Source organism: Cibotium barometz, chromosome 49 (assembly GCF_041138505.1).
Source record: "Cibotium barometz isolate CiBa-2024 chromosome 49, ASM4113850v1, whole genome shotgun sequence".
NCBI lineage: Eukaryota > Viridiplantae > Streptophyta > Polypodiopsida > Cyatheales > Cibotiaceae > Cibotium > Cibotium barometz.
The window spans coordinates 2,140,340-2,168,078 of NC_141094.1; the positions used below are offsets into that span (position 1 = coordinate 2,140,340).

Here is a 27,739-nt window from a genome sequence, read left to right on the forward strand (position 1 = left end):
GTGTGGTCCTCCTGTATGTATGCTGACTCCCACTGGAATCCCTCTACTCGAGGTAGCCCTCTCTCTGGGCTCTGATGTGTCTCTGTCAGAAGTATGATGTCTCTCCCCACCATAACATGCTCCAGTCGTCCAGGCTGCACCCATGGTGATCCATTACAGTTCCATACTGCCATGTGTATCTCTGTCAGTGGCCTGGTCTGTGTCCCATAGGCAAAGCTTGGGGACAAATCAAGGATCAGCCTGCCTTGTTTATGTTTGATGATTGTGCGATGGATAACTTCATCTCTACATAGATGGCAACCACCCTGGGCATAGAGGTTGGGGACATGGGACCCCGGATTGAGGCAGACGCCGCCTTTGTTGGAAGAGAGGTGCAGATTACTCCTCTTATTGGGAAGTTGCGCATACATATACAGGGTTATGTGGATCATGAGCACTTCTTGATTGCTCCACTTAATGGATGTGATGTATTGCTTGGTAAGCCTTGGCATTATAGACTTGAGCCTCGCAAAGAGTACAAAACAAACAGGATCACTTTTATGCATAAAGGCCGCATGCATGTCATTGATGCTGGCAAAGAAGGGGATTCCATCCCAGTTGTATCACACATCTAGATTAATAAGGCAATGAAAAAGAGTCTTTCCGCGTACTTGGTTTTTGTTCGTGATAAGATTGAACAAAGTAATGTGAATGTGGATGTATTGACTCAAGATAGGCTGAATTTTCTTAATGCATATAGAGATTGTTTTGCCGATGCATTGCCAGGAGAACTACCTCCTGAGAGGCCCAAGGATCATGGCATAGATCTTGTGCCAAGTAGTTCCCCACCTAACAAACCCGCATACCGTGTGAGTGCCGCACAACAAGAGAAAATCATGAAGCAGGTTAATGAGCTTTTGGAGAAGGGTTTGGTTTAGCCAAGCTCCTCACCCTTTTGCTCTCCCGTGCTTCTTGTATAAAAGAAAGATGGATCATTCCGTATGTGCGTGGATTACCGAGCTCTTAACCGTATGATAGACATGATATTTTGAGCCCATCGTAAATTCATAGGTGTATTCTTTGATGACATCTTGGTTTTCTCTAAGAATGAGCAAGAGCATAGGATTCACTTGGCCACAGTGTTTGAAGAGTTACGAAATCATAAACTCTTCATAAATGCCAATAAAAGTGAGTTCTCTCTCAGAGATACACTATTTGGGGCACATTGTATCCAAAGAGGGTGTGAGAATGGATCGAGCTAAGTTTAAACCATTCGGAATTGGCCAGAGTTACATACTGTGCATGAGGTCCGTAGCTTCCTTGGATTATGCTCATATTACAGGATGTTCATAAGGCATTTTGCCAAGATTGCCTCGCCATTACATGAGCTTACAAAGAAAAAAGCCACTTTCAAATGGACCCAGGATGAGCAAGATGCCTTCTACCAACTCAAGGATGCTATCATATGTGGGCTTGTATTGATTATTCCGGACTTACAAAAGCCATTCACGGTGGAATGTGATGCTTGTGGAAATTGCATAGGGGCTGTCCTAAATCAAGAGGGTCATGCAGTGGCCTATGAAAGCTGTAGATTGCATGATGTAGGGACCCATATGGACATTTATGAAAAAGAGCGCTTGGCTCTAATTCATGCCTTGAAAATATGGAAGCATTATCTTCTTGGGGTAGAATTTATAGTCGAAACCGATCACCAAAGTTCGAGGTACTTTTTATCTCAAACCAAGCTTTCGGAGAAGCAAATGAGAATGGTAAATTTTCTTTCTATGTTCCATTCTTAGATTGCACATACTTCGGGAAAGAAGAATGTAGTAGCAGATTCTTTGTCCAAGAGGCCATATGTGGCTGTCGTATCAGTGGCCTCACATGGGGACTTGACTGCCATGCGTGATTTATACCATTTGGATGTGATTTTTGCCATATTTGGACTGATTTGATGGCTGGTCACACACATGCCACTTCTGTGATCAAAGAGGGTTATCTCATGAAAGATAACTGCTTATGTGTGGTGAAGGATATGCGTCCAAAGGTTATGGAGGAATGTCACGCTCCACCTTATGCTGGTCATAGAGGTATTTTACCTACGACACGGATGATAGAGAGAGATTTCTTTTGGCCAAGCATGCGTATAGACATTGAAGCTTATGTACTCGCATGTATTACTTGCCAGAAGGTGAAATTTGATAGGCAAAAACCTCCAAGTTTACTTCAGCCTTTGCCTATTCCCTCGCAGCCATGTGAAAGCATTACTATGGACTTCATTATGGACTTGCCTAATCCCTGCAAGGGAATGCTGCTATTTGGACCATTGTGGACAGGTTTAGCAAGCAAGCTCACTTCTTGTCAGTCAAGAAAACCATTAAAGCTAATCGTATGGTGAAGCTTTTCCTTGCTCAGATATTTAAGCATCATGGTATGCCAAAGTCCATCGTTGGGGATAGAGATCCGAGGACTACAAGCCTCTTGTGGAGGGCTCTATTTGACAACATGGGCACTAAGCTTGAGTTCTCATCCGCCTATCACCGGCAAACGGATGGTCAGAGTGAGGTTGCAAATTCTGCTGTGTTGGATTTGTTAAAATGTTATGTGGCAGATCAAAAGAATGAATGGGAGAAGTACCTTCCACTTACAGAGTTTGCCTACTACGATAACATGGTGCATGCCTCTAGGAGGAAGGCCCCATTTGAGATTATTTATGGCAGAGTGATTTTGCCACCCATCCTTCGTACAAAGTGAAACCCAGTCTTCAGGAAAACCAAAGGGCGGTGGAACACGACCTGTACCAGTCGTCGCCAGCCAACCTGCAGCAGCCGCCGCCAGTACCATCAGCATCCGTACGCTGTACCTGCACAGTAGGCGCCTGCAACCACATCCGCCACCTGCCCTGTACGGCCTGCAGTCTTCAGGTCTGTACGGCCAGTTCAGTACTAGTTCAGTACGCAGCAAAAGCCCAGATCTTCAGCGTTGGCCGCCTGTATATCCAGATGAGCAGCCCTCTTGACTGGAAAAGCACACCCACATCAAAAGATAGGCGCCTCCTCCTTTTTCTGCCCGACAGCCCCTCTTTTTACCAAAAAGCTCACACGTGGCCCCAAAATAGCATAAGGGCCACGTCTTTCTTTAATGAAGGGCTTTAAAAAATGATTTTAAAGGTTTTTAAACCTTTTAAGCTAAAATCTCTTTGCCCCCTTTCACACATGGGGTTGTCCACACATGGGCTCCCTTTTTGACTCCAACCTGATGCCATTCACACTGTCCACCATGTCCCCGTGCACACGTGCATATTGTTCAGAGAAAAACACAGGGTCGTGACATACCCCCCTCTTGAAAAATGGCAAGCGTCCTCGATTGCACTCAATGGCACAGTAAAGCATCTCATGAGCAAAGATACCCCATATGGCAAAAACAATGGCCTTCCAATGCATCTGGGTGATAAAACAATCATCCTGCACAATAAGCCACACTGTCACACCAAAGTGACAAACACCTCTTGCTTGTTCCTTCAGAACCTACAGCAAAAGTCTAAAACCAAATGGAAACACGTTAACTGTGTTAGCCAAAAACAAAACCATGCATCATTCTACATATGACAAACATATGCAATGACACATATATGCATTCGCAAACAATATGCTCCTCAAAATGCTTTACCTACTCCAAAGTAACAGTCTAAGGGCTGCTCGCAAGCCTTACGCCCATGGGCATCCCACAGGACCCACGACTGATGGTACAACATGAGCATATGCAAGCACTCAATGCATCCAAACACTACATCCAGTAAGTACTTTCCCACATATGTTTCATGGTCATCCCGCAGGAGTCACACCCATGAACATAATAAAGCACTTGATGTATCATACCAACATACATGCAGCACTCAACACAATGCAGAGTATTTCCCAATGTATTCTCAATGGTACCAGGATCCAATGGCACCAGAATACAAAAATACCTCTACCTCAAAAAGTGTATGCATACATGCACAAATAGAGTTCGATCCATATTTCCATGAACCAAACCAACTCTAGGACTGCTCGCAAGACTTATGTCCTCCATAGAGTTATCCATAGTTGCAGTTAGAGTTCCAGGTGCGCGCGACTGCCAACTTTACCATCACATGTGACTAGTACGTCCCATAAGCAGATGTACTGTCAGCCTCAGTACCTTCGGGTGAATACAAAGATGTCACCAAGCGACTCCTAGATAACAAATGAGCCTGTCTGTAACAACAAGGGAGCGGAGGTGCTACCCCCCTCTTGAGCATCAGGCAATGCTCCAGACCTATGCTCTGCTGAACCTGAACGAGCCGTAACAAGAGTCGACTCCAACTCAAAGGCATCAAGATAAAGCTGCAAATCTTGAGGTGAATCTGCTAAGTCACCCTCCTCCATCCACTTCGCATCCATCAGTGAACCTCCTCCATCCACTTCGTATCCATCAGTGAACAGTTCTTGAACTTCACAGGATAGCGACGGGAAACCTTACCCTGTACCTTTCTTTCCTTATGTGCCAGTATATGCTCAGGAATAAGAACCTCGTCAAGTTCCTCGACTTCCATCTGAGCCTCATCTGATACATCCTCAGGCACCCAAAACCTGCTTGCACTCCACCCAAGTGATAAGCACAAGTCCTCGATGAAGCATAGTAGATCACCACTACTAAACATAGAAAGAAACTGTCTTCTGAACCCATGAAGCCTCTATGAAGATACCACCAGTGACAAACTGTCGAAAGCCATAGCCTTCAACGCACCTCCTGCACCATAACACTTCAACTGCTTCTTGTTCCTGGCCGACTACTTCTTGTCCTTGGTGTCTTTTCTCCTGAGCTTCATCTTCAGCTCTTGCTCTTCACCTCATATAGGCAAAGACACAAAATCCTGTACTGTGTCCTGCACTTCCTTTTCACTTTCCTCATGTTGACGCTTTTGATGTGACTCTCATGAGACAACCACGAGCTCACTCCCTTAGGAAAGTTGGCGATTGTCCCGACCAAAGCAACCACGGACTCGCTTCCTTGAGAAAGTCGATGATGTGTCCCGGCAACGGAACCATGTAAACCGGCCTTCTGAAAGCAAAGGGCGGTGAAACAAACATTTGCACATAAAACACTTCAACACCATTGAGGACCTAGAAAAGGAAAACAAACAGGGGGAGCTAGAGTGCTCCTGCAAACAGTACACGGACACCGATTGGCCCCAAATCGCAGTGGCGCCCCTTGCGGTATTTCTTTAATTGAATATAAGAGCTTTGATTACAATATAAGGCTGGGAACTCAGCCGTCACAGTAGAACCCCTGAAGCCTGCAAAGAACCTGCATCTGGCTTCTTGTCCACTCGGCATCCACAAACAAGTCCAGCCAATGTTCACATCGAAAGACTCTCTCACATTGAGTCTGCATACAGAAGCTTTCTCCCATGATCAAGGCTGCCACAACCATCCATAGCCTCTCACACTATGAACAGCATCACACCCTGACACATCCAGTGCTTCTGCATCACAACACAGACTCCCAAACTGTCTCTTAAAAGAGAACTCGTATCACAGCACAGCATACCATACAGTCGACACACCTGTACAAACCCTCTCTACCTTCCAAGGGTACTATCCATCTCTGTCATGGATTCCTTGTCCCATGTCTTATCAGTAGCAAGGCCCCCTGTCCACCTTTGTGTCAAGAAAAACCAGCCCCCTGTCCACCTTTGTGTCAAGAAAAACCAGCCCTTATCTTCTGCAAAAACATGCCCCCTCCAAAAAGCACCAGTGCTATTGGGCGTTTCATAGCAAGAAAGGGAGGGAAAAAGAGAGTCAAGGCGCATGTGCAGTCCCACTGCTTTCACCCAAAAAGCAAGCACAAGAAGACACTCAGCTGCGCCTATAGTCCCTGCAGCGCAGCCTGCCAGCAGTACCTTCCTGCTGTCCGTACAGGCCTGCAACTACCACCTGTACCAGTCGTCGCCAGCCAACCTGCACAGCAGCCGCCGCCAGTACCATCAGCATCTGTACGCTGTACCTGCACAGTAGGCGCCTGCAACCACATCCGCCACCTGCCCTGTACGGCCTGCAGTCTTCAGGTCTGTACGGCCAGTTCAGTACTAGTTCAGTACGCAGCAAAAGCCCAGATCTTCAGCGTTGGCCGCCTGTATATCTAGATGAGCAGCCCTCTTGCTTGGAAAAGCACACCCACATCAAAAGATAGGCGCCTCCTCCTTTTTCTGCCCGACAGCCCCTCTTTTTACCAAAAAGCTCACACGTGGCCCCAAAATAGCATAAGGGCCACGTCTTTCTTTAATGAAGGGCTTTAAAAAATGATTTTAAAGGTTTTTAAACCTTTTAAGCTAAAATCTCTTTGCCCCCTTTCACACATGGGGTTGTCCACACATGGGCTCCCTTTTTGACTCCAACCTGATGCCATTCACACTGTCCACCATGTCCCCGTGCACACCTGCATATTGTCCAGAGAAAAACACAGGGTCGTGACACAAAGGATGAGATTTTTGCAGATGATGAGTATGTGCGTGATTTGGATGTTGCCTTTGCTCAGGTGCGAACAACCATTGCATAGTCTCAAGACAAGCGTAAGAGGGCTGCCGACAAGCATAGAAGGGACATGCAAGTCAAGGAAGGTGATTGGGTATTGCTGAAATTTCAAAAAGCTAGGCTTCGCAAGAGGCCAAGACGAGAGAGATCATACCCTAAGCTTTCTACTCGGTATTATGGACTCTTCAAGGTGATTGAGAAGATCAATGAAGTGGCTTATAGGCTTGTGTTACCCAGTCATTGGAAGATTCACAATGCCTTTCACGTGAGTCTTTTGCGGAAGTATGTGTGGCCAGATCCTGATGAGCCTGTCAGAGAAGATCCGCTAGAGGTTGATGAGCTTGAGGAGATCCTCTATCTAGAGTAGATTGTATTTCACAAGGAGAGAAGGCTACTAGCTGGAAAGCTTCCAGGAGATACCTTGTGAAGTTTAAAAATTATTTACCTCTTGATGCGAAGTCGGTAGATGAGGACTACTTTGCTGATTACCTGCAACTTTTGCAGGCATATCTTGAGGCTTTTCAGTTGAGGTCAACTGTTTAGAAGCCGGGGGAGAATGTCACCATTTGGCCACCCATTTGGTCCATCTCTATTGTTGGTGTCACTTCTATGGGACTGTCACTCCATAGAGTGGCCAGATTTGTGCCATGTTCACATGAGGCTAGGCCGGTGTCTCATGTGAAAGGGCCAGACACTTTGTGTCACATGGATGGGAACCAGTTTTGTGCCACCTGTGTGTGACCAGGATCATGCCATATGGACGGGAGCCTGTATCTTGCCACCCATGTATGACCAGGACGGTGTCTTGTCCATGGGACTGTCACTCCATGGAAGGACCCGGGTTTGTACTGCGTCTTCCCTATGGGCCTGTCATTCCATAGGAAGGCCAGGGTTTACACATTTTGTCACACCAGATTCGTGCCCGATGAGAATGTCTTGTACAAGTTTCATGAAAGGGAGATTTTGTCCATTACATGTGCACGTGCATCCATCTTTGCATGTTTGAAACTGTTTTTGCATGACTTGTATTTGTGTATTTGCCTGCTATGATGTGCCACTTACTGAGTGGTCACGCCTGCCAGTGAGCCGTGAAGCTTGCCTTGTCTTCTGACATGTTTTGCTGCATGTGAACATGTGGTAAGTATACTTTTAACCCATTTTCTAAGGTTATATTTATAACTAATATTAACCTTTGCATTTATAAAGGCTATGTGTTCACATTCATTAAACTTTTAGCCATGGGCAATAATAAGTGTGGGTGCCCAAAAATTCATTTGAGGAAAGTCGTGTACTTGTCATGTAAATGAATTACACGCAAGGAGGTTGGGGAAGGGCCACGTAATGTGTGAAGGCGAGGAGGAAAGGTGGTAGCTACCTTCACTGGCTACTCTCTCTCTCTTCGAAGGTGCTGCAGCAAAAACCCGGCTGCTCTCTCTCTCTCTCTCTCTCTTTGAAGGTGCTGCAACAAAAACCTGATTGCTATCTCTCTCACACATAGAATTGCAGGCTACCAACAGTACCTGATTCTGTACTTCAGCTGTACAGCCCCTTACTTGTTATACAGGCCCTATTTGCTGTTGGTACCTGCTTTGTATTGTTCTACACAGCGTGTACCCGCCAGTTGGAACCAGAATATTGAACTGCTTGCACAGTAAATACTTGCTTGTACTAGTTTTGTACCTCCCCTATATGTACCTAGACAGCTATACCTGATTTCGAATCAGCAAGTTGATGGAACTGCTTAGCTCCACGTGGAAATGGCAAATGGTTAATTCATTCTGTAAAATCCAGGTTTTTTTGTGCAAATCAAATCTCTCTACTTTGTTTTGCAGAATTTCTTTCACAAATGTTTCTTCTCTCTCTCACTCTGGGATTCTATGAGATCCAATTGTCCCTGTGTTTGCCCTGACCGTGCTCTCAAGTCTTGAGAGCTAGTGAAGGTCAGTGGGCCTGGGAACTTGGGAGCAAAGTTTCATTTGGAGTACCAGGTATTCAACCCTCCGTGGTGAATCACCCTGTGAGGAGCTAGTACGGGCTTGCCTTTTGGTGCACGGTCCCGGAAGATCAGTGTAGTGCGGGTGCCTAGCCTAGTGAAGGTGGGAGATTGCCTGAGACACGGTCTTCGTCAATAAATGGATTCGTCACTGATAACATCTACAGTATTTGGCTCATTTGTATTCACTCCATGTATGGAGGAGTTTGGCTTATAAGCCCTTGAAACTTGTAATCATCAAATACTCCAAGAAATACATATTGTATTGAGGGGGGGGAGGGGGGGTTTGACCCTTTTTGGCCCTAGTGGTGGTGTCAAGTTTTGTGTTTTGTTATTTTCAAATTTAGTGGATGGTTATGCTGGACAATAATTGTTAAAGTGAAGTGATCTAAGTTTGTGCATTTGTTTCCGATTGTGGTTGGTCTCCAGTGAGGAGTAGTTGCATCTACAAGTGATCATTCCAATCTCATCCACACATACTGCAAGCACCACCCATGCACGTGCGTACGCTTTGTTGAGCTCTGGAACTTTTCATTTTTAATAAATGGAGATCGTTAAGACTGTGTAAGGCTCTATTCTGTGAGGATTTAAACTCTACAATCATGGGTTAGTACTGGGAATCAGTATCTGATAACACCTTATATATGTAGACACGGTAGCATAGGGTGTGGGGCTGCCATGGCGAGGTCCTGGATTCGATACAAAATTGAGAGTGGGATCATAGGATCTTTTTCTCATTGACCCCCACATGACTCTCTTGGCACCTTTGTGCCCCATATTGGTTGAGATCACCCTACATTGTGGGATGAGGATTTTTGTTTCTGGCTTCTAGCTGTGATTTAAAAAAAAAGAAAAAAAAGAAAGAGACTTCTATTAAGTATGAAAAAGGCATACAACAATCATAGCTATAAGCCGGAATAGAATAGAACCACCCCTATAGGTAAAATGATTTTAACCACTGAGGAGCATCATGATGCCATGTGGGACTAGAGGAAAAGAAAATGCCATGGTCCCACTCCTGCATAAATATAACGCGCTTTGCCTGCGCGGAACGAGAGGATCCCTAAATACGAGCCCAAGTAGCCATGAGAGTATGGATGATATCACCCCATATAGTACTAATGCACTGAGACCCAAAGATCTGGACACCCTCAATAGCCTCCATGCATCCAGCTCTCCAGATTTGCCATGCTGTAATAGTGGCAACAATCTCCCAACTGGTGTCAATTCTCTGTTTGGAGGATGTATGATTAGAGTGAGGGACATCCTGCAACAAACCATACTGGGTAATACCTCTACGAATGAAAATAGCAGAGTCTGTACCACTACCCTCGTAAAAAAGCTGCAGACCGGACTGGGAGAGCTAAGCAACTGGCCCCCAAGTCACATGCATGGCGCGGCCACTCAATTTTTCCATAAGTTGGGCTATAGAACCCCAAATCTGTTGTGCCATGATGCATCCCCATAAACAATGCTGTACAGTCTCAGAATCTGCTGCACATCTCGGGCAAGTAGGTGCCACACCGAAGACCGATCTCCACTGATTGGTGGGAAGACCACCATGTAAAAATAACCAAAAGAAATGAGAGATCTGACTCCTTTTGTATGAATGCCAAAGCCTATGCTAATATCTGCACTGTATTGCTGAAGAGATATCATAACTCTCGTAATGAGGCCTGAGAGTAGGAATCCTATCATGCATCTGTCGAGTGAGGAGAAGCGTGGCATTCCGGACTATGAAACTGAAAAAGGGAAGGCTTTTCAATGGATCGAAGGCATCAATCCACTCCCACTCTCCTGGATCCCATTGAAGATATCTGATAGGACTGCCACCATATAGCCACAAACACCAAGAGCCATGAGTCACTATTTGAGGAGAAGAGTCAATGAACCAATGCTTTCCCGAACGACCAACAATCCTCCTCACTAGACTAAGCCTAGTATCTGGGATACTCCCCTCCATGCTACATCTTCTCAATCTCCCTGCAAGCATGATAGAATAAACGATGCAATCTATAGCCTCTTGACCCAGGAGAGCAATGACTTGCAGAGGTATGCCTATCCTCGAAAAGACTCCCAGACAACTCGGATGATAGTCTCCATGAAAGGTCCCAGAGAGCCACTCATGTGGAATAGCTACATCAATATGATCAATACGTATGTGGAATAGCTACATCAATATGATCAATACGTATGTGAGAGCCCCTAAGATGCTAAATGGATGCAACTCTCCGATCCTTCAGAAGGCTCTTAAGGGTCTTCCAAGCAAGAACTGTGTATGCACATCTCTCCCATCTTGATCACTGCATGTAACGAGATGCACCAAGTGGCCGACCGGCCTCATCCTTGATGAACTCGTTCCACATAATAGGTTGTCGGTCAGCCTCATCCAAAGACCTAGGAAGCCTTTGTCGCAAAAATGGTCTCATGCTTCTCCATGCTCTGACAATGGTTGCAATAAGAGGGGAAGATGGTGCCCTGATATCAGCTTGTGTGAACAAAAACCGTGTGTTGGGTAGCCAATCTCTCCCAACAGGGTGTGTACATCCGGAAATTCAAGACAAGAAAAAATCCTTCCAAGTGCAGAGAGCAATACCCTTCGCTGAATATCCGGATCAATAATATTCAGCCTCCCTCTCGTTTGCGCTGAATAACTGTGACCCAAGCTACCCTGGTAGGAGTGTCTATGGTGCCATCTAAACCCGACCGAAGTCAATTGCGGATCAATCTCCGCAATTGACCAATGCACGCACGAGAGAAGCACCAACAAGAGGCAATAAACCAAGCTGAGGCAAGCAATACTTGATTAGCCACCAAAGCTTTGGAGGCTAAATCTAATCTCCTGGAACTCCAGTGAAGAAGCTTCTTGTGGATACTCATAAGTATCGAAGCAAATTGTTGTGCAAGAAAAATATCAACCCCAACTTGGCATCCCAAATATCTAGTAGTGCATCCTCATCCAAGTAAAACCAAGCTCTGCACCCCAAGCAACTCTCGGTGAGTCACTAATCCAAAAACCAACAGATTTGTGTCAATTAATGAGTGCCCGTGCTGCCAAACAAAACTCTTCCAATGCTACCTGGAAGGAACATAAGCATTGTGTGAGGCCTCCAAGAACATGACTGTGTCATCACCTAACTCAGAGTCAACCAGCTCCTCTTGACTATGAAGAGGCAACCTCAATCCAGAAATACCAGCAGTGGAGCGGAGGAAGATGCTCATGGCCTCTGCAACTATGATATATAATAATGGGGCTAAAGGGCAACCCTGCCATATTGAACGAGAAATGTGAAACCGCTCTCCTCTATCACCGCAAGCGAGCACACTATTGTGGGCATCACGATACATGCATGAAACTCCCTTGATCCATCTCTGAGAGAAACCCATATGGCTAAGAGTACCCTCAAGGAAATCCCAATCCACTCTATCATAGATCTTCTCAAAATTGAAGAGCAGAATGGCTAAGGGCTGATTGCTTGCTTTGGCCCATTCCACAACCTCCCAAAACGAGAAAATGTTATCAAAGATGCTTCTTCCGTGTAAGAATCCATTCCGAGTATCATGAATGGCATCTTGCAAAATTGGCTGCAATCTGATGCTCATTGCCTTAGCAAGAATCTTATATGCAGTCCCAAGTAAGGTGATAGGTCTCCATTGGCCAATCAATGTCTTATCCCCACTCTTAGGGATAAGATAGATAAGCCGCTTTGTGAGAGAAGGCATAGAACCTGTGTCCCACATCTTTTGGAGAGCCGATGTGATCTCAGCCCCAATCTCATCCCAAAAAGTAATGAAAAAAACACGGGAGAGGCCATCCTCCCCTTGACACTTACCATGAGGTAAGGCATGAAGAGCATGACTGAACTCCTGCATAGAAAAAGGGGCATCCAGAACAGCACGCATCTCCTTAGTGATCAAATGTGGCAATGCATTCCAAACCTTCCTGTGTGTCCTATGTCTCAAATCAGAGTGCGGCTTAGTACTAAGAAGCTGGGGAAATCAGTGGCAATCTGTCTAACCATAAGAGGATCTGAGTGAAGAGTGCCATGTGAATTTTGCAATTGCTTGACACTATCTTTGGTATGAGATGGGCCGTGAGTAGCAAAGAAATGTTTGTTGCTTCTGCCACCCATCTGGGTCCAAAAGGATTCCTGGGCATGGTAACGGTATTCCGCACGTTGCTCAAGAGAGTGATGAAGTTTTGTCCTAACAGTACATAAAAGATCTTCAACCCATTGAGGATGAGGATGTTTCTCGTGCTCTTTCTGTAAGGCAGCCAGTCTACGTCTAATAGCCCTTTCTAAATCCAAGGTCTCTTGCCTCTTAGAAAGGGCACATGTGTGATAAAAGTCACTAGTATCACAGAGAGCAGAGGTCAGGCTTTGCGAGGCCTGTGAGAAATCACGAGATCTCCAAATATCAAGCATATGATGTGAAAGCTTTGCATCTGAAAACAAATGATCAAGAATGCGTACATGGGGTGCCGATCCATGGCGACTCGGATCTCTAATGCATAAAATCACTGGGCAATGATCCGATTTAGAGGTGCGCCTGTAGCAAAAAAAGTATGCCCCCCTCTGTCGAGCACCCAATCATCCACATAAAATCTGTCTAACCGTGCATAAATACATCCTGCATCCCTTCTCATGTTAGACCATCACGAACAAAGAAGAGTGGATTGTCTCCTCGAAATGCCATCCTCATGCCAACAATCTCTGTCATGAATGGAGAGTATAAACCTCTCCCAAGTTGCTCTTTTAAGAGGATGCACCAAGCCGTCATGCCGAGCTATTTTATCCATTGGCATCTCAACCATGTTAAAATCGCCACCAATAATCCAATGGTCAGCACGAGGCATCAACATAGTGAGAGATTTCCAAAAGAAAATCCTCTCACCTCTATGGTTAGGAGCATAGAGGTTAAGAATACCAATGCGTGTAACACCCTGCATAAGAAGGATCCATTGCGCTCTCGCACGTAAAATGACACCACGTCCAATGATGCAAGGCAAAACCACAGTTGAAACAGAAATACAAACACCACCGTTGGTACCAATGGTTGGCGACCAAAAGGTGTGTCCCAAAAGAAGCTTTCTTGATCTCCCACACTGGCTAGCATCCAATTTATGCTCTTGCAAGAGCAATATATCCATAGGTCCACCTGGAACTGCATTGTGAAGTTGAGTTTTGATAATATGTTTCCGCCAACGCGGGAAAAAATCCCCAAGACCCTGAATGTTACATGAGACAATCCTCATAAGGACTCCGAGTAGGGACGACGAGATCTCGTGGTCAACGAAGGACCCCCTTTAGAGACGGTGGTACATCTCGCATAGGTAAGGAAGGGAAAATCTAACAATGAAAACCTTACCTCTCGTTCCCACTCCGGGAAAAAGCTAGGGCTGGTCCCCAAAACTGAAGAGGTACCATGATAATGCGACTGTGCAACATCATCCTCGAGGGTGCAATCATCCTATAACTGTAATGTAACATGCTTCTGTGAGGGATCCAAATCCTATGCCTGCAGAGCCTCATCCTCCAAAGAAGGATCAACATCCTGTGAGGCAAGAGCTGCATAAGGGATGGGGTGCTCTAGTAGGGGTGTGGGTGAAGGGAGTATGGGGGTCCGAGTGCGCCTGCCATCTCTAACCACAACCCAACACTCTGTGGTCTACTGTGGCATAGGGGCAATTTGAGTCTAAGCAACTGCAGAAGGCATCTGATGGGTAGGACCACGCCGCCTCCTAGAATGGTCCCTCGATCTGGGACAATCTCTAGCAATGTGGCCCTGTCGATGACATATTCGACACTAGTTAGGTCTGCCTGCAATCTCCATCCTCTGGCGGAAATGAGAGTCGTTAGGTCTCTGAAGCATAATATGGTCGTCAATAATCAATGGATCAGTAACAAGCACAAGGACCCGAGGTACACCATCAGAAGTGGTGGGTGGTAACAGCCATGGAGGCTGAGGCGGGAGAGCCCACAAGGGTCGGTACCTCTAGAACCTGGCCCATATGGAAGCGAAAAGCTTCCAATAAGATTGAGGAAGAGCAGGGAACCACAGTGAGACGGGGGTAAGGCGTTGATCCTCCGCCATTGGATCAAAGCCCACTTGGTACTGAAAAAAGAAAATCTTCCTAGGGCCAAGAGGGAAGGGGCTGCCAGCCAAAACGTGAGAAGTAGCTTCTGGAGAATGAAAGTCCACTTGGAAGAAGCCTTGACCAAGAAAACGAGTATCCTGGAAGTGCACAATCAGCTCCAAAGGGAGAGCTGCTAGAAGCCATTCATGGGCTTGCGAACAAGAGGGGTGGGAGCCATAGACGCTCGCAACAAGGGTGGTATGGACCTCATTGTCAATGTTGTGCTGAAGAGAGGAGAGCTCGTCTTGCGAAAAATTAATGATTCTCCCGGCCTATGGGGATGACGAAAGATTGGCTGTGGTAGAATCCATAGAGCCAATCGATTGTGGGCGGTCGACTTGAATCCCGTTTTAATCTCCACGCAAGCGATTCTTCTTCTTGAGCAGGTTTTGAAAAACAACCCTTCCTGGTTTGCGATGGCTATGGCGATGGTGTTGGACTGTAGGCGATGGCCTGTGAACTGCGTTGTTCTCGCGATCTACCCTGTGTTCTTTGCCGAAGTTTTAACCTTGTAGTCACTGCACCTGTGCCTAGCTGTGATTTTGTATGGTCTATTCATACTTAATAGAAGTTTTCTTTCTGCAAAAACGAAACTTTGAGAATTCCCACCTGATTGACTGAGCTTTTGTTTGCAAATCATTTATTAACTGCAGAAACCTTTGCTTCTCTGCAGCCAATGAGAGTGAAGACTCCAGAAGCACTTGAATCTGCTTTGAATTGGGTGACAAGGTGGCGTCCTGCAGGGACAAGTAATCTTTGGAAAGCTTTGAATCTAGCAACCAGTCGCACATTTGCAGATTGTATCTACCTCTTCAGTGAAGGAAAGGCAGACAAGCCAGTCCTTGTGAGTTTCTTTTGATATCTAAAGAGAAAGCAGTTGCCCTCTTTCTTTTTTCTAAAAAAAGAAGATTCGATAAACCAAAGGAGGATATTAAGCTTGTATGTGAATCTAATTGGTCTTATAACAACATACAACCTACAATGGGTCTATTTTATAGATACCAACAAAGACCCCATCAAGAATCAAGGACGACCATGCTGCACTTCTCATGATCCACTCACAAAAAATGCATCATTAACGTGTTGCTTTTAGCTGTGCTAAGATCCACGTTGATCCAAGCCTGGATCAATAAGAGTAAGAAAAAGCAAAGTAAGTTGATCTGATGACAAGAATTTACTCTGTGTATGCCATACACTATGCACGATCATCGAGCTGAAAGCTCCAATAGTGATGCCTGAAGCTTTGTAAAGAGTTCTCCTGCTTGAACTTGTGTTGCTTGGCCCTAAACCTTGAAGATTATCTCCTTTTCTGTATTTGACATGCATGGAATGCTTGTTTCCTATCTAGTGGATGCTTCCTAAGACTTCATAATCAAGGCTTGGATTGACTATAGGATCTCCTGGTACTTCAACCGGCACTTTTCTTTCAGCAGACCCAGACTCCAAGGTGTCCGATTGCCAGCTGTCATGAGATTCCATTGCCGCAGGAAGAGGTAAACTGGAAGGCTATCCTAGCATGGACACTTCCCACAGGGAAGAGCCTGAAAAGCAACCCACCCCCCCCCCCTCCCCCCGCTCGTCAAATGGGGAAAGGAGAAGAAAGTGCTCACGGCTGTTAGCATGACCAGCCTAGTGTGCTGCCATACACACTGGGGAGTGTCAGGGTCCACAGTGAGCAGCGAACTGTAGAAGTCCGAGGCAATGGCCCAAACCCGCTGAGGCAGGTGTGCGACTCGACCGTATCGTCTGGTCCCCTAAGTCTGTGCACGCCATCCTGCTGATGGTGAGGTCTTGTGGCTGAAACAAAGTTACTTGCGACTCTGTGGTTTAGAAGGAGGCTCTAGCATGATATTTGTACTCCAAGCTCCTGTTCTCCAGGGCACTAAGCAATGTGTGGGCAGCTGACTATGTTACAGTCCAAGGGGTCTCGGCTCCTCAATACCCTGAAGGGAGGGAAGGCTACGGCTCGGGCCTCTCTCATGGTCACGGAAAGCCTGTAGTCTGTCCTGTGGGCAGCCGTCTGCAGAATCTGATTGACCTCCTGGAGTGCCCTGTACAAGTCAAGGGTTGCGGCCAGTGGGCGAAAAGTAAAAGAATCCCATGCCTTCTCAACGCTCTGAAAAATCTATGGGTCCTCAATAAAGCAATCTGGGATGCGAGTGGTCCTGTCTCTACAGATCAACCACGTGGAGGATGATGGGAGAAAGCCTACTCATCGACAAAAAACTAGTCCAGCCTGGCCAGGTTGGGATCAGGGCCCCAGATCTAGAGAAGAGAAGGCTACTGGGGGTGTGGCCAAACTCCGAGACTGGTCCTTAATGGTAAAGATCAGCTCCTTGCAAGAGTGCCCTCCACGCCTGTCACTGTGGTGTCCTAGCTGCCACCACTCCAGTCCTCAGTGGACTCAATCATTAAAGTCACCCTGCATGCACTATGCATGTATCAATGAAGAAGCGATAAGCATATCCCCTAGGTTAGTGAATTGCAATGTGTTGGCCTACTTGCAATGCAAGTTTATAGAACTCTCCTAAATTAATAAATTTTCAACTTCTCTCAAGGAAACCCTTTATTAGATAGCCTCAAAAGAAAGTGTGTTTTTCATAATAAAAAAGATCCCCAACAAAGGTGTTTTGATCATTGATCAAGTCTTTATGATTATTTTATCAATAATCATTAAATATTATTGATCCTTGTCTGCTTTCCATCCTCACTGGACCCTGACGCTACACGATGATGGGTATGAGAGGAAAATGAAGGTTTTGGCGATTTGGTGAAAATATGTGTTATTGCTATTTGTAGTCCAAGTGTTGGGTCAGTGTGAGACTAGGCATGCCATGGAATTGGGAGAGTCCATACTTGCTCTGTTTTTTTTTTTTTGAAAAGGATTCTTCTATCAAGTGGATGTAGCAAACAAGCTGGCTCAACTAGTACAGAATGTGATTATTCTATACCATACTCAATTGTGTCAGTCAAGAAGGGGTTATTTCCCCAAAGATGCATGAAAGTCTCCCATCTAAACTGTGAAAGTGTGTCATTGCTATTTGTAGTCCAACTGTTGGGTCAGTGTGAGACTAGGCATGCCATGGAATTGGGAGAGTAGTGCAGGATGTGATTATTAAATAACATACTCAATTGTGTCAGTCAAGAAGGGGTTATTTGCATGAAAGTCTCCCATCTAAACTGTGAAAGTTCTGGTTGTACCTTGGTATCTCCAGACTAGCCATGCAAAAAGGCTCTTCATTGCAAATTTTGGAACTGAAACAGGAGCTCCAAGAAAGCGTGCATAGAGATCTGAGCCCGTGCTGCCGCCGCCGCCTCCTCTTCTGGCCCCCACCTCATTTCTGCTGCCTCTGCCTCCGCCACCTCCTCTGCCCCCACCTCTGCCCCCCGCCTCTGCCTCTGCCTCTGCCTCTGCCCCGCACCTCTGCCTCTGCTCCGCACCTCTGCTGCCCCCACCTCATCCCCCACCGCCTCCTGCCCGTGCTCCCACCCCACCGCCACCTCCTCTGCCCTCGTTTCTGCCCCCCACCGCCTCCTCTGCCCGTGCTGCTGCCCCTGCCTCCTCCCCCTCCCATCACCTCCTTCCCGCACCTCCGCCCCCCCGCCTCCTTCTCTGCCCTCTGCTTTTCCTTTCAGCAGCTGTTTCTAATTCGATTCGAGTTGGCCACCCACTGTTGATTAGCCTTATGGCTTCCGCCACAGCCAATCCTTCCTCACCCCCACAATTCGGGAGAATCATCAATTTTTCGCAAGACGAGCTCACTTCTCTCCAACACGACATTGACATTGAGGTCCAAACCACCCTTATTGCGAGGGTTTATGACTCCCACACCTCTCTCTCGCAAGCCCGTGAATGACTTCTGGCAGCTCTCCCTTTGGAGCTGATTGTGCACTTCCAGGATACACGTCTGCTTGGTTGTTACATGCACTGAGGTTGATCGTGATAACACACAACAGGGCCTTCTTTATACCTTTATGTGGTGAGAATCTTTAGCATCCAAATTCATAGAGTAGAGAGAGAGAAGAGGATGAGAATGAAGTAGACGACACCTTATTGGGTCCCAAATACACACTGAAAGCCTGCCCACCCACCCGCCCCTAACCCCCCCCCCCCCTTTTGGCCGCTCGCACAAGCAGGAGTATTTGCTTACATCATTCTTTGGAGAATGCTGTACGAGGATCTCGACTGTTTGCCTGTAATGATGCTGAACTGCTGCTGTACTTTGCTGAATGACTGACTGATTTATGGTGATTTTAGGCGCCTCTTTATATATGGACAAACACTGCTGGTGGGCCAGCATGGTTGCTGTCGGCCTGAACTGATTGGACAAATAATGCCTTTTCTGCAGCATTTAATGCTGCTCTTAATGCCAAAATCTCTGTTGGCGGTCCCTTATGTGGTCTAGGGTTGTAAACAGTCCCCACAAGGCTGTTGATTAGGCCTTACAGCCATGGGCTGGCCTTCGGCTGCCTCATAGGCATGCTTCTCCTGCAACATAGGTTCTTCCTGACTACTTCATGCTTGATGAAAAACCTACTGCTAAGGCTGACTCCATAGCCCATTATATGCTCAGCTGCCCGGCTTACTATGAGATACGGGGGAGATTCCACTGCCTCTTCCGAGAGGGATTCGGACCACTCGCATGGGTGATACAGTTTGAGGATTAGAGGTGCTTGGGCATGTACTTGATGGAGCCCAGACGACACAAGGATGTAGTGTTGAGGCAGCATGCTGAGAGACAGCCCTGGTTCCGAAAGGACACCTCACAGAGAGCCATCACAGATTTCTTTGTGGTACATACATCCACATTGGAATCCATTGCCCACAACAGGTTCTCTACTACGACATCAGAGCCCACCACATGCACCTCACAGACAGCCCTGGTTCCGACAGGACACCTCACAGAGAGCCATCACAGATTTCTTTGTGGTACATACATCCACATTGGAATCCATTGCCCACAACAGGTCCTCTACTACGACATCAGAGCCCACCACATGCACCCACGCTCTAGCTCCACGCCCCAGAGGGGTTCTTAGTGAGAGAGCTCGATCCATTTTGTGAGCCAGACGTCCCCAACCCAGAGCATCAGGACCCTCCACCACACAAAGATGGATTCGTGAGGTTCTCCGCTGACATGTCACGCTCCCATCACAGAGGCCTGACATTCACTCCACCATTTGGCTTGTAGCGGCTGCCTGAAGGAGCAAGGAGGACCTGCGGCTTTAGGGTTTCATGGGAGAGACATACACAGAGAGGGAGAGTAAGAGAGAGAGAGAGGGAGAGAGAGCACACCAATGTTTGGTGGGTGTGAATAGTTGGCTTGTTGTAGTTAGGGGCACACCACAACCCCTTTATAAGAAGAGTGACCTTTACAATGACTTGGAGTGCACTCCACACATATGACTTGGAGTGCACTCCACACTTATTAATAAGTGAATGTGAAACGGACCAAATAATGGGCATACACGTCCTCCTTGCGGCTTTAGGGTTTCATGGGAGAGACATACACAGAGAGGGAGAGTAAGAGAGAGAGAGAGGGAGAGAGAGCACACCAATGTTTGGTGGGTGTGAATAGTTGGCTTGTTGTAGTTAGGGGCACACCACAACCCCTTTATAAGAAGAGTGACCTTTACAATGACTTGGAGTGCACTCCACACATATGACTTGGAGTGCACTCCACACTTATTAATAAGTGAATGTGAAACGGACCAAATAATGGGCATACACTTATACACATGTACACACTTATACATACTTGGGGCCTTTACCCCAACAACCTCCCACTTAAAGGCCAGTGTGTGCCTAAAAGAGGAGAGAGATCAGCAGATGTCTGATCATCCAATGCCCATCAAGTGCCTGCAGTGAGCAAACCTCTCTGGAGGTAAACTCTTGGTCAACAGATCCGCTGGGTTGTCATCCGTATGAATCTTGACAAGCTGAATCAGCTTGTCCTCTATCACCTCTCTGATGAAGTGATACTTCACATCCACATGCTTCGTCTTTGCATGAAAGACAGGGTTCTTTGCCAACTGGATGGCACTCTGACTGTCACAATGCAACAATGGAATATCCCCTGTATAGCCCAAATCTGCCACTAACCGAGATAGCCATAATGCTTCCTTGCAAGCCTCTGTGGCTGCAATATACTCGGCCTCTGTAGTAGATAAGGCAATGCACTTCTGCATCCTGGATATCCATGATACTGCACCTCCTGTGAATGTAAACACATAACCGGTAGTAGACTTCCGGTTATCTGGATGACCGGCATAATCCGAATCCGTGTAACCATGCACTAATGCATCCTGTTTGCCAAAGCAAATGCACATATCCTGTGTGCCTTTTAGGTATCTCATGATACCCTTCACTGCTTCCCAATGCTTCTTGCCAGGGTTGGCCATATATCTGCTAACCACACCAACTGCAAATGCAATGTCTGGTCTGGTAGCAACCATGGCATACATGAGACTGCCACAAGCTGAGGCATACGGAATCTTGGCCATATCAGCCCTGTCTCTATCTGACTGTGGGCTGTCCATAGCACTGAGTTTCACATATGGAGGCAACGGAGTACTAGTCTTCTTCCCCCCATCCATATTGAACCTCTGCAAGACTTTGCCAATGTATTCCTTCTGAGACAAATACAACACATGCTGATTTCTGTCCCGAAGAATCCGCATACCCAAGATGTGATTTGCATCACCCAAATCCTTCATATCAAAGGTCTGATGCAGCCTCTGCTTCAAGGCATCCATCTCCTTACGAGATTTCCCGGCAATCAACATATCATCAACATACAAGATGAGGATCAATAGACTGCCATCCAAAGCTTTCTTGGTGTACAAGCAGTGATCTATGTCACTTCTCCTGAAATCTTGGGATTTCATGAATGTATCAAATTTATGATACCATTCCCTTGGTGCCTGTTTGAGCCCATAAAGACTCTTTTTCAGCTTGCATACAAGCTTCTCTTTCCCTTTCACTGCATAACCCTCTGGCTGCTTCATATATATCTCCTCATGGAGATCTCCGTGAAGAAAGGCTGTCTTCACATCCATCTGAACCAATTCCAGATCCTCATGTGCAACCAAAGCTAACACAGCTCTAAGTGTAGTCATTTTGACCACTGGAGAGAAGATCTCATCAAAGTCCACACCATATTCCTGCTTAAAGCCCTTTGCCACTAATCTGGCTTTGTACCTTGGCTTAGTCCCAGGTGTAACTTTGAGCCTGTAAACCCACTTGCATGGCAATGTCTTTTTGCCAGTAGGTAGCTGCACCAAATCCCATGTGCTATTCTTATGCAAAGAATCCATCTCTGACTGCATAGCACGCTCCCATAGAGCCTTATCTGCCCTCTGTAAAGCCTCTTTGTAACATGAGGGCTCCCCACAGTCAGTGAGCATCAAGTAGTCAACCCCTGGAACAAACCTGTCAGGGACTCTGGAGGGTCTAGTGGACCTCCGTACCCAATGACCATCATTTGCAGGTTGCTGTCCAGCCTGCATATCACCCATCGGTGGCTCCTGTTCCATGCCATAAGGCTGAAAAATCATGCCCGGTATCTCCTCTAACTGTGGTATATCCATAGGGATATCTTCTGCCATATCTGGCTGTCCATTTGGACCATTTTCAGCACCATTTAAGGGCTGGTTTTCCTGCTGTAATGGCTGATTTACAGCCCTTTGTTGTTGTCCATGATGTCCATCATCATCAAAGATGACTCTGCCAGGCTCCTGTTGCCTTGCAGGCTCCTTATACATGCATGTTTCATCAAAAATGACATCATTGCTGCGTATGATCTTTCTATTCATGGGATCCCAAAGTCTATACCCCATTTCACCTTTGTCACCATATCCTAGGAATATGCATTTATGAGACTTAGGATCAAGTTTGGTGCGCATTTCCCTGCGTATGTGCACGTACGCAACGCAACCAAACACTCTCAAGTGCTTGTATGACGGAGGCTTCCCTGTCCATACTTCTTCTGGCACTTTCCCACCAAGCCTCGTGTTAGGTGACCTGTTTATAAGGTGAACGGCTGTCATAACAGCTTCAGCCCAAAAACCATGAGGTAATGCAGCATGTGACAACATAGAACGGACCTTCTCCTGAATGGTCCTGTTCATCCTCTCTGCTGTCCCGTTTTGTGGAGGATCATAAGGAGTAGTGAGCTCCCTCTTGATGCCTTTAGCATCACAAAAGTCCTGAAACTGTTTGGACATATACTCTCCACCATTATCGGAACGCAAAGCCTTCAGTGTTTTGCCAGTTTGATTCTCAACATGAGCAACAAACTTCTCAAACACTGAAAATGTATCACTCTTCAGACGAAGAGGATATGCCCACACCTTACGTGTGGCATCATCAATAAATGACACAAAATACTTTGCCCCACCCAATGAAAGCTGAGGCATCTCACATACATCTGTATGCACAAGCTCTAACTGAGCATCTTTCTGTCCAAGAGCTTTCTTGTGAGGGCACTGTAGTTGCCTACCATAGATGCAATGCTCACAAAACTGAAAACCTGAGAACTTAAGAGAAGGCAAATAACCATAACGAGATAAGAGCTCCATTCCTTTGACACTCATGTGTCCCAACCGGTTATGCCACAAAGAGATTTGCGGCAACTCGGTTGCATTCACATCGGCATGGTGACAAACACCAGCATACATGAAGTATAGAGTATCAACCTTAGAGCCTCTGGCAACAACCAGTGAGCCCTTACTAATCTTCCACTTTCCACTACCAAATGTGGTAACATAATCAGCATCATCAAGCTGTCCAGTAGAAAGCAGATTCTTCTTGATCTCAGGCACATGCCTGACATCATGGAGCATAAGCTGTGAGCCATCTGAAAATACAAGCCTCACATCACCTCTGCCAAGTATCTTGCATGCATGGTTATCACCCAAATAAACAACTCCTTCATTGCCAGCAGTGTACCTGACAAACAAGTCTCTGCAACCTGTGACATGAAAGGAGGCACCTGAATCAATGATCCATGAGTGCATACCATGACCACCTGTAAGAAGTGAATGGGCATCAAGTGAAGACGTAAATAGGACTTCATCCACACTGTCACCTGCATGTGACACATTGACTTCTTCAATCTTGACTCCACTTTTACCCTTTGGCTTTGCATCTTTGGCTTCACTTGCTTCATCCTTGTCTTTGCCTTTTCCCTTTTCCTTTTGATCATTTTTCCACTTGTAGCATTGCTTTTTGAAGTGTCCCTTCTTGCCACAATAATGGCATTCCAAGTCCTTTTTGGAGCGAGACTTGCTCCTTCCCCTTTCTTGGCTTTTCCCCCTTTGCTGGGATCTCCCACGTGCATTCATTGCATTGGACTTTCCAACAGAGTTGTTTTTCCTGTTCATCTCTTCTTGAAGAAGAGCACCCTCAACATCTGCATATGACAGCATAGCATGCGAATTGCTAGTGGCTGTCCTGAATGTGTCCCAACTCTCTGGCAAAGTGCATAACAAAAAGGTGGCTTTGAACTCATCGTCCATTGCCAACTTTATAACCTGGCTGACAATACCATTAAACTCATTGAGATGGGCTGTCATAGAAGCCCCTTCCTTCATCTGAAGGCCTATGAGTTTCTTCAACCAATACACTTTGCTTGAGGCACTTTGTTGGGCATACAAGTCCTGCAATCTCTGCCACATTCCCCAAGCAGTCTTCTCTTCACGAATGCTGAAAAGTAATGAGTCTGACACAGACAACATGATAGTGGATCTCGCAAGCTCATCCACATCTTCCCACTCTTCAGCAGTAAGAGAAGCAGGCATTACACCCTTTTCTTTGATAGGCTTGTGCTGCTTCTTCTGGAGCAACACATTGTAGCACTGAGTTTGCCAAATGTCATAATTATGAGAGCCTTCAAGCTTCTTGATGTGAAGCAAAGAAGAACTTTCACCTGTGGTTGCCATAGCAAAGTACAACCAAAGTCAATACTTGACTCTCTACAAACCTGTGCAAACACTACACCCAAATGCACACAAAGTGCTCAACCCTGTGCAAACACTGCACCCAAATGTTCTCCCAAGGTATATCTCCCACTGCGGAATCTGTGCAAAACACTGCACCCAAATGTTCTCCCAAGGTATATCTCCCACTGCGGAATCTGTGCAAAACACTGCACCCAAATGTTCTCCCAAGGTATATCTCCCACTGCGGAATACTCCCACTGTCAATGATCAAACTGACACAATGACATAAAATACATCTCCCAAAACTGTCATAAACAGTGCAGCCACATACATTTGCCAAAAGCCCCAAATTTTGACAGTCAAACTTGGTCAAAATTGACCCAAAATTGTCAAATATGCATGGACAGTGTTACCACAAGACATATGCATCACCAATTGTCCAATTACATGAGAAGCCCCAAATTGCCACTGCAATGAGCTTCGATTGACGGTCAATTACCCAAAATTGGACTCAATTGATGCAATAATGCTTCAATTAACACCTTAATGCCTGCAATTGTGACTGTCCGGTGCCAATACATGAAAAGCCCCAAAATTTCGGCTTCAATGTCTGCAAATTGGCTTTAATTGACAAAAGCCCCAATTGTTTTCCACCATTACCTGCGTAATCTGCACAATTGCATGGAAAACAAGAAAAAGCCCCAGAAAATGAAGCAAAATACCTCTTGAAATTTGCTGGCTGTGTGTCTGCAGATCTGATAAAGGGAGGCACTCCAGGAGCCCGTGGGCCTGCTGGGCAGCCACGTGGGCTGGGTGGCTGGCTGGCTGGGCAGCCCCGTTGGCTGGCTGCGTGGGCTGGCTGGGCAGCCCTGTGGGCTGCGTGGGCAGCCTGGGCAGCCCCCTTGAGCTGCCTGGGCAGCCTTCTTGGCTGCAACAGCAGGGCGACCAGCAAAAGGAAGGCGGCCAGCTGCAAAAGTGAGGCGACCAGCAGAAAGGGGGGGCGACCAGCAGAGGAGAAGAGGGAGGGGAGCACCGGCGACCAAGCTCTTGCAGTTCTTCGCGACAGAGTTGAAGTTCTTCGCGACAGAAGTCGTCCCCAAGCTTTCTTCGCTACAGAATTGGAGTTCTTCGCGACAAAAGTAGTCCCCAAGGTCGAGGGAGATAAGAGGAGAACAGAAGAGCACCGCAGCCAAAACCCTAAGCAAGAGAACCAGGCTCTGATACCAGTTGAAGGAGCAAGGAGGACCTGCGGCTTTAGGGTTTCATGGGAGAGACATACACAGAGAGGGAGAGTAAGAGAGAGAGAGAGGGAGAGAGAGCACACCAATGTTTGGTGGGTGTGAATAGTTGGCTTGTTGTAGTTAGGGGCACACCACAACCCCTTTATAAGAAGAGTGACCTTTACAATGACTTGGAGTGCACTCCACACATATGACTTGGAGTGCACTCCACACTTATTAATAAGTGAATGTGAAACGGACCAAATAATGGGCATACACTTATACACATGTACACACTTGTACATACTTGGGGCCTTTACCCCAACACTGCCCATAATAAACTTAACATGAACCTCAACCATAGTCTCTAATTAATCAAAGGCAAGATGTTTTCATTTTACTTTTTCTTTCAGTTTTCCATGGCTCAGTATATCCATGGTACCATTGTATTACTTGTCTCATAGGCCCTTGGGGTCTTCCATAGACGTTAATATAACCAATGCTCCATCCACTTTCCAGCAAATGATGAACGATCTTTTTCGTGAACATTTGGGGAAATTTGTTGTTGTGTTCCTGGATGAAACTTTCTTTCTTTCTTTCTTTCTTCTTCTCCTCTCTACTTTCCCCTTTTTCTTCAATGTCTTAAATCTTTTTCAATTTCTACCTTCTCTTCTTCAATTGCTTAAGAGTCCTTGATTAAACCATTTGTGGCATCTAATCATGCAAAATTGCCACCAAAATAAGGATGGTTGCCCAAGATGTGTGAGAAGATACCATTTTTTCATCATTACACTATGTTTTTAGATGGCTACTATAAGTTCTTTAGGTATTTATACTTTATGAAATTATTGATTTTTTGAAACCTCACGGTTTCTTAGCTGAGGGATGAAACCTTTCGAAACAAAACCCCAAAAACCTTGAAATGAAAAAAACCTTGAAACGTTTCTTATCACTATGTTCTAGATCCAACTGAGGTAGGAAGAGGGCCTACGAAGTCCATATTGATGTCGTGAAAAGGTCCCTCTGGAATAGGCAAAGGCTGAAGTAACCGTGCTTGTCTCGTATGAGGAATTTTCACCTTTTGACATACCTGACATGATTGGACATGTTGGTAGACATTCTATTGCATCTTAGGTCAATAGAATGACCTTTCTAACTTCTCCAGGGTAATACTGATACCCCTTTGACCTCCAACAAGAGAATCATGGGCATCGTGGAGAAGGACTTGATGATTTTCTTTTAGTACACAGAGACGGTTCTTGAAAAACAACCAGTCATCTTTTATACTATAGTGACTTGGTTCCGAACTGAGGGCCTACTGATACTGAGTCCCGAACTCTTCCGAATCCGGATACTATGCCTTCATGCTATCCAAGTCTTTGCCTTGAATTTCTAGCACAGTGAACTCCTGCAATGTCTGGATGGTGCCTTTTTGACTAATAGCATTGGCAATGGGGTCGCTTTTGTTAGGGATGTATTCAATCATTCCCCCAAATTGTTGGAACAATCGACTCCATCTAGACTTCGTGTCACTCCATTGGGCACTAGGCATGGTTTGCAACCATTTAAGTGCCTGGTGATGTGTCTTAACTGTGAAGTCTCTCCCATAAAGGAAGTGCTACCAATGTTTAAGCGTGGTCATCACCCCCAAAAGCTCCTTATCATACACCGAATAATTCTTTTCGGTGTTATTCAACTTGTGGCTATAATAAGCGGCCGTTGGCCTACCATCTTGTTGTAAAACAGCTCCAATGGCTAGGTTACTAGCATCCATAATCACCTCGAAAGGATCACCCCCATGACGCCAACTTCAAAACTGGTGACTCAGAGGCAACTTTCTTCATTGCTTGGAATGTTTTTAGAGCCTTGCTTGTGACGGACACTTTTTGATGACAAGTCTTAACGTTCT

The 27,739-nt window shown here is 46.1% G+C and overlaps 1 pseudogene across 1 annotated transcript in view; it reads left to right on the plus strand.

Moving 5' to 3' along the window:
- The window catches only part of LOC147610195 (uncharacterized), a 91,275-nt pseudogene that overhangs the window by 41,072 nt on the left and 22,464 nt on the right, over positions 1–27,739 (plus strand). The window contains exon 6 of the transcript XR_015264015.1: positions 15,342–15,512. The product of XR_015264015.1 is annotated as an uncharacterized LOC147610195 (transcript). The remainder of the gene's footprint in view (positions 1–15,341; positions 15,513–27,739) is intronic.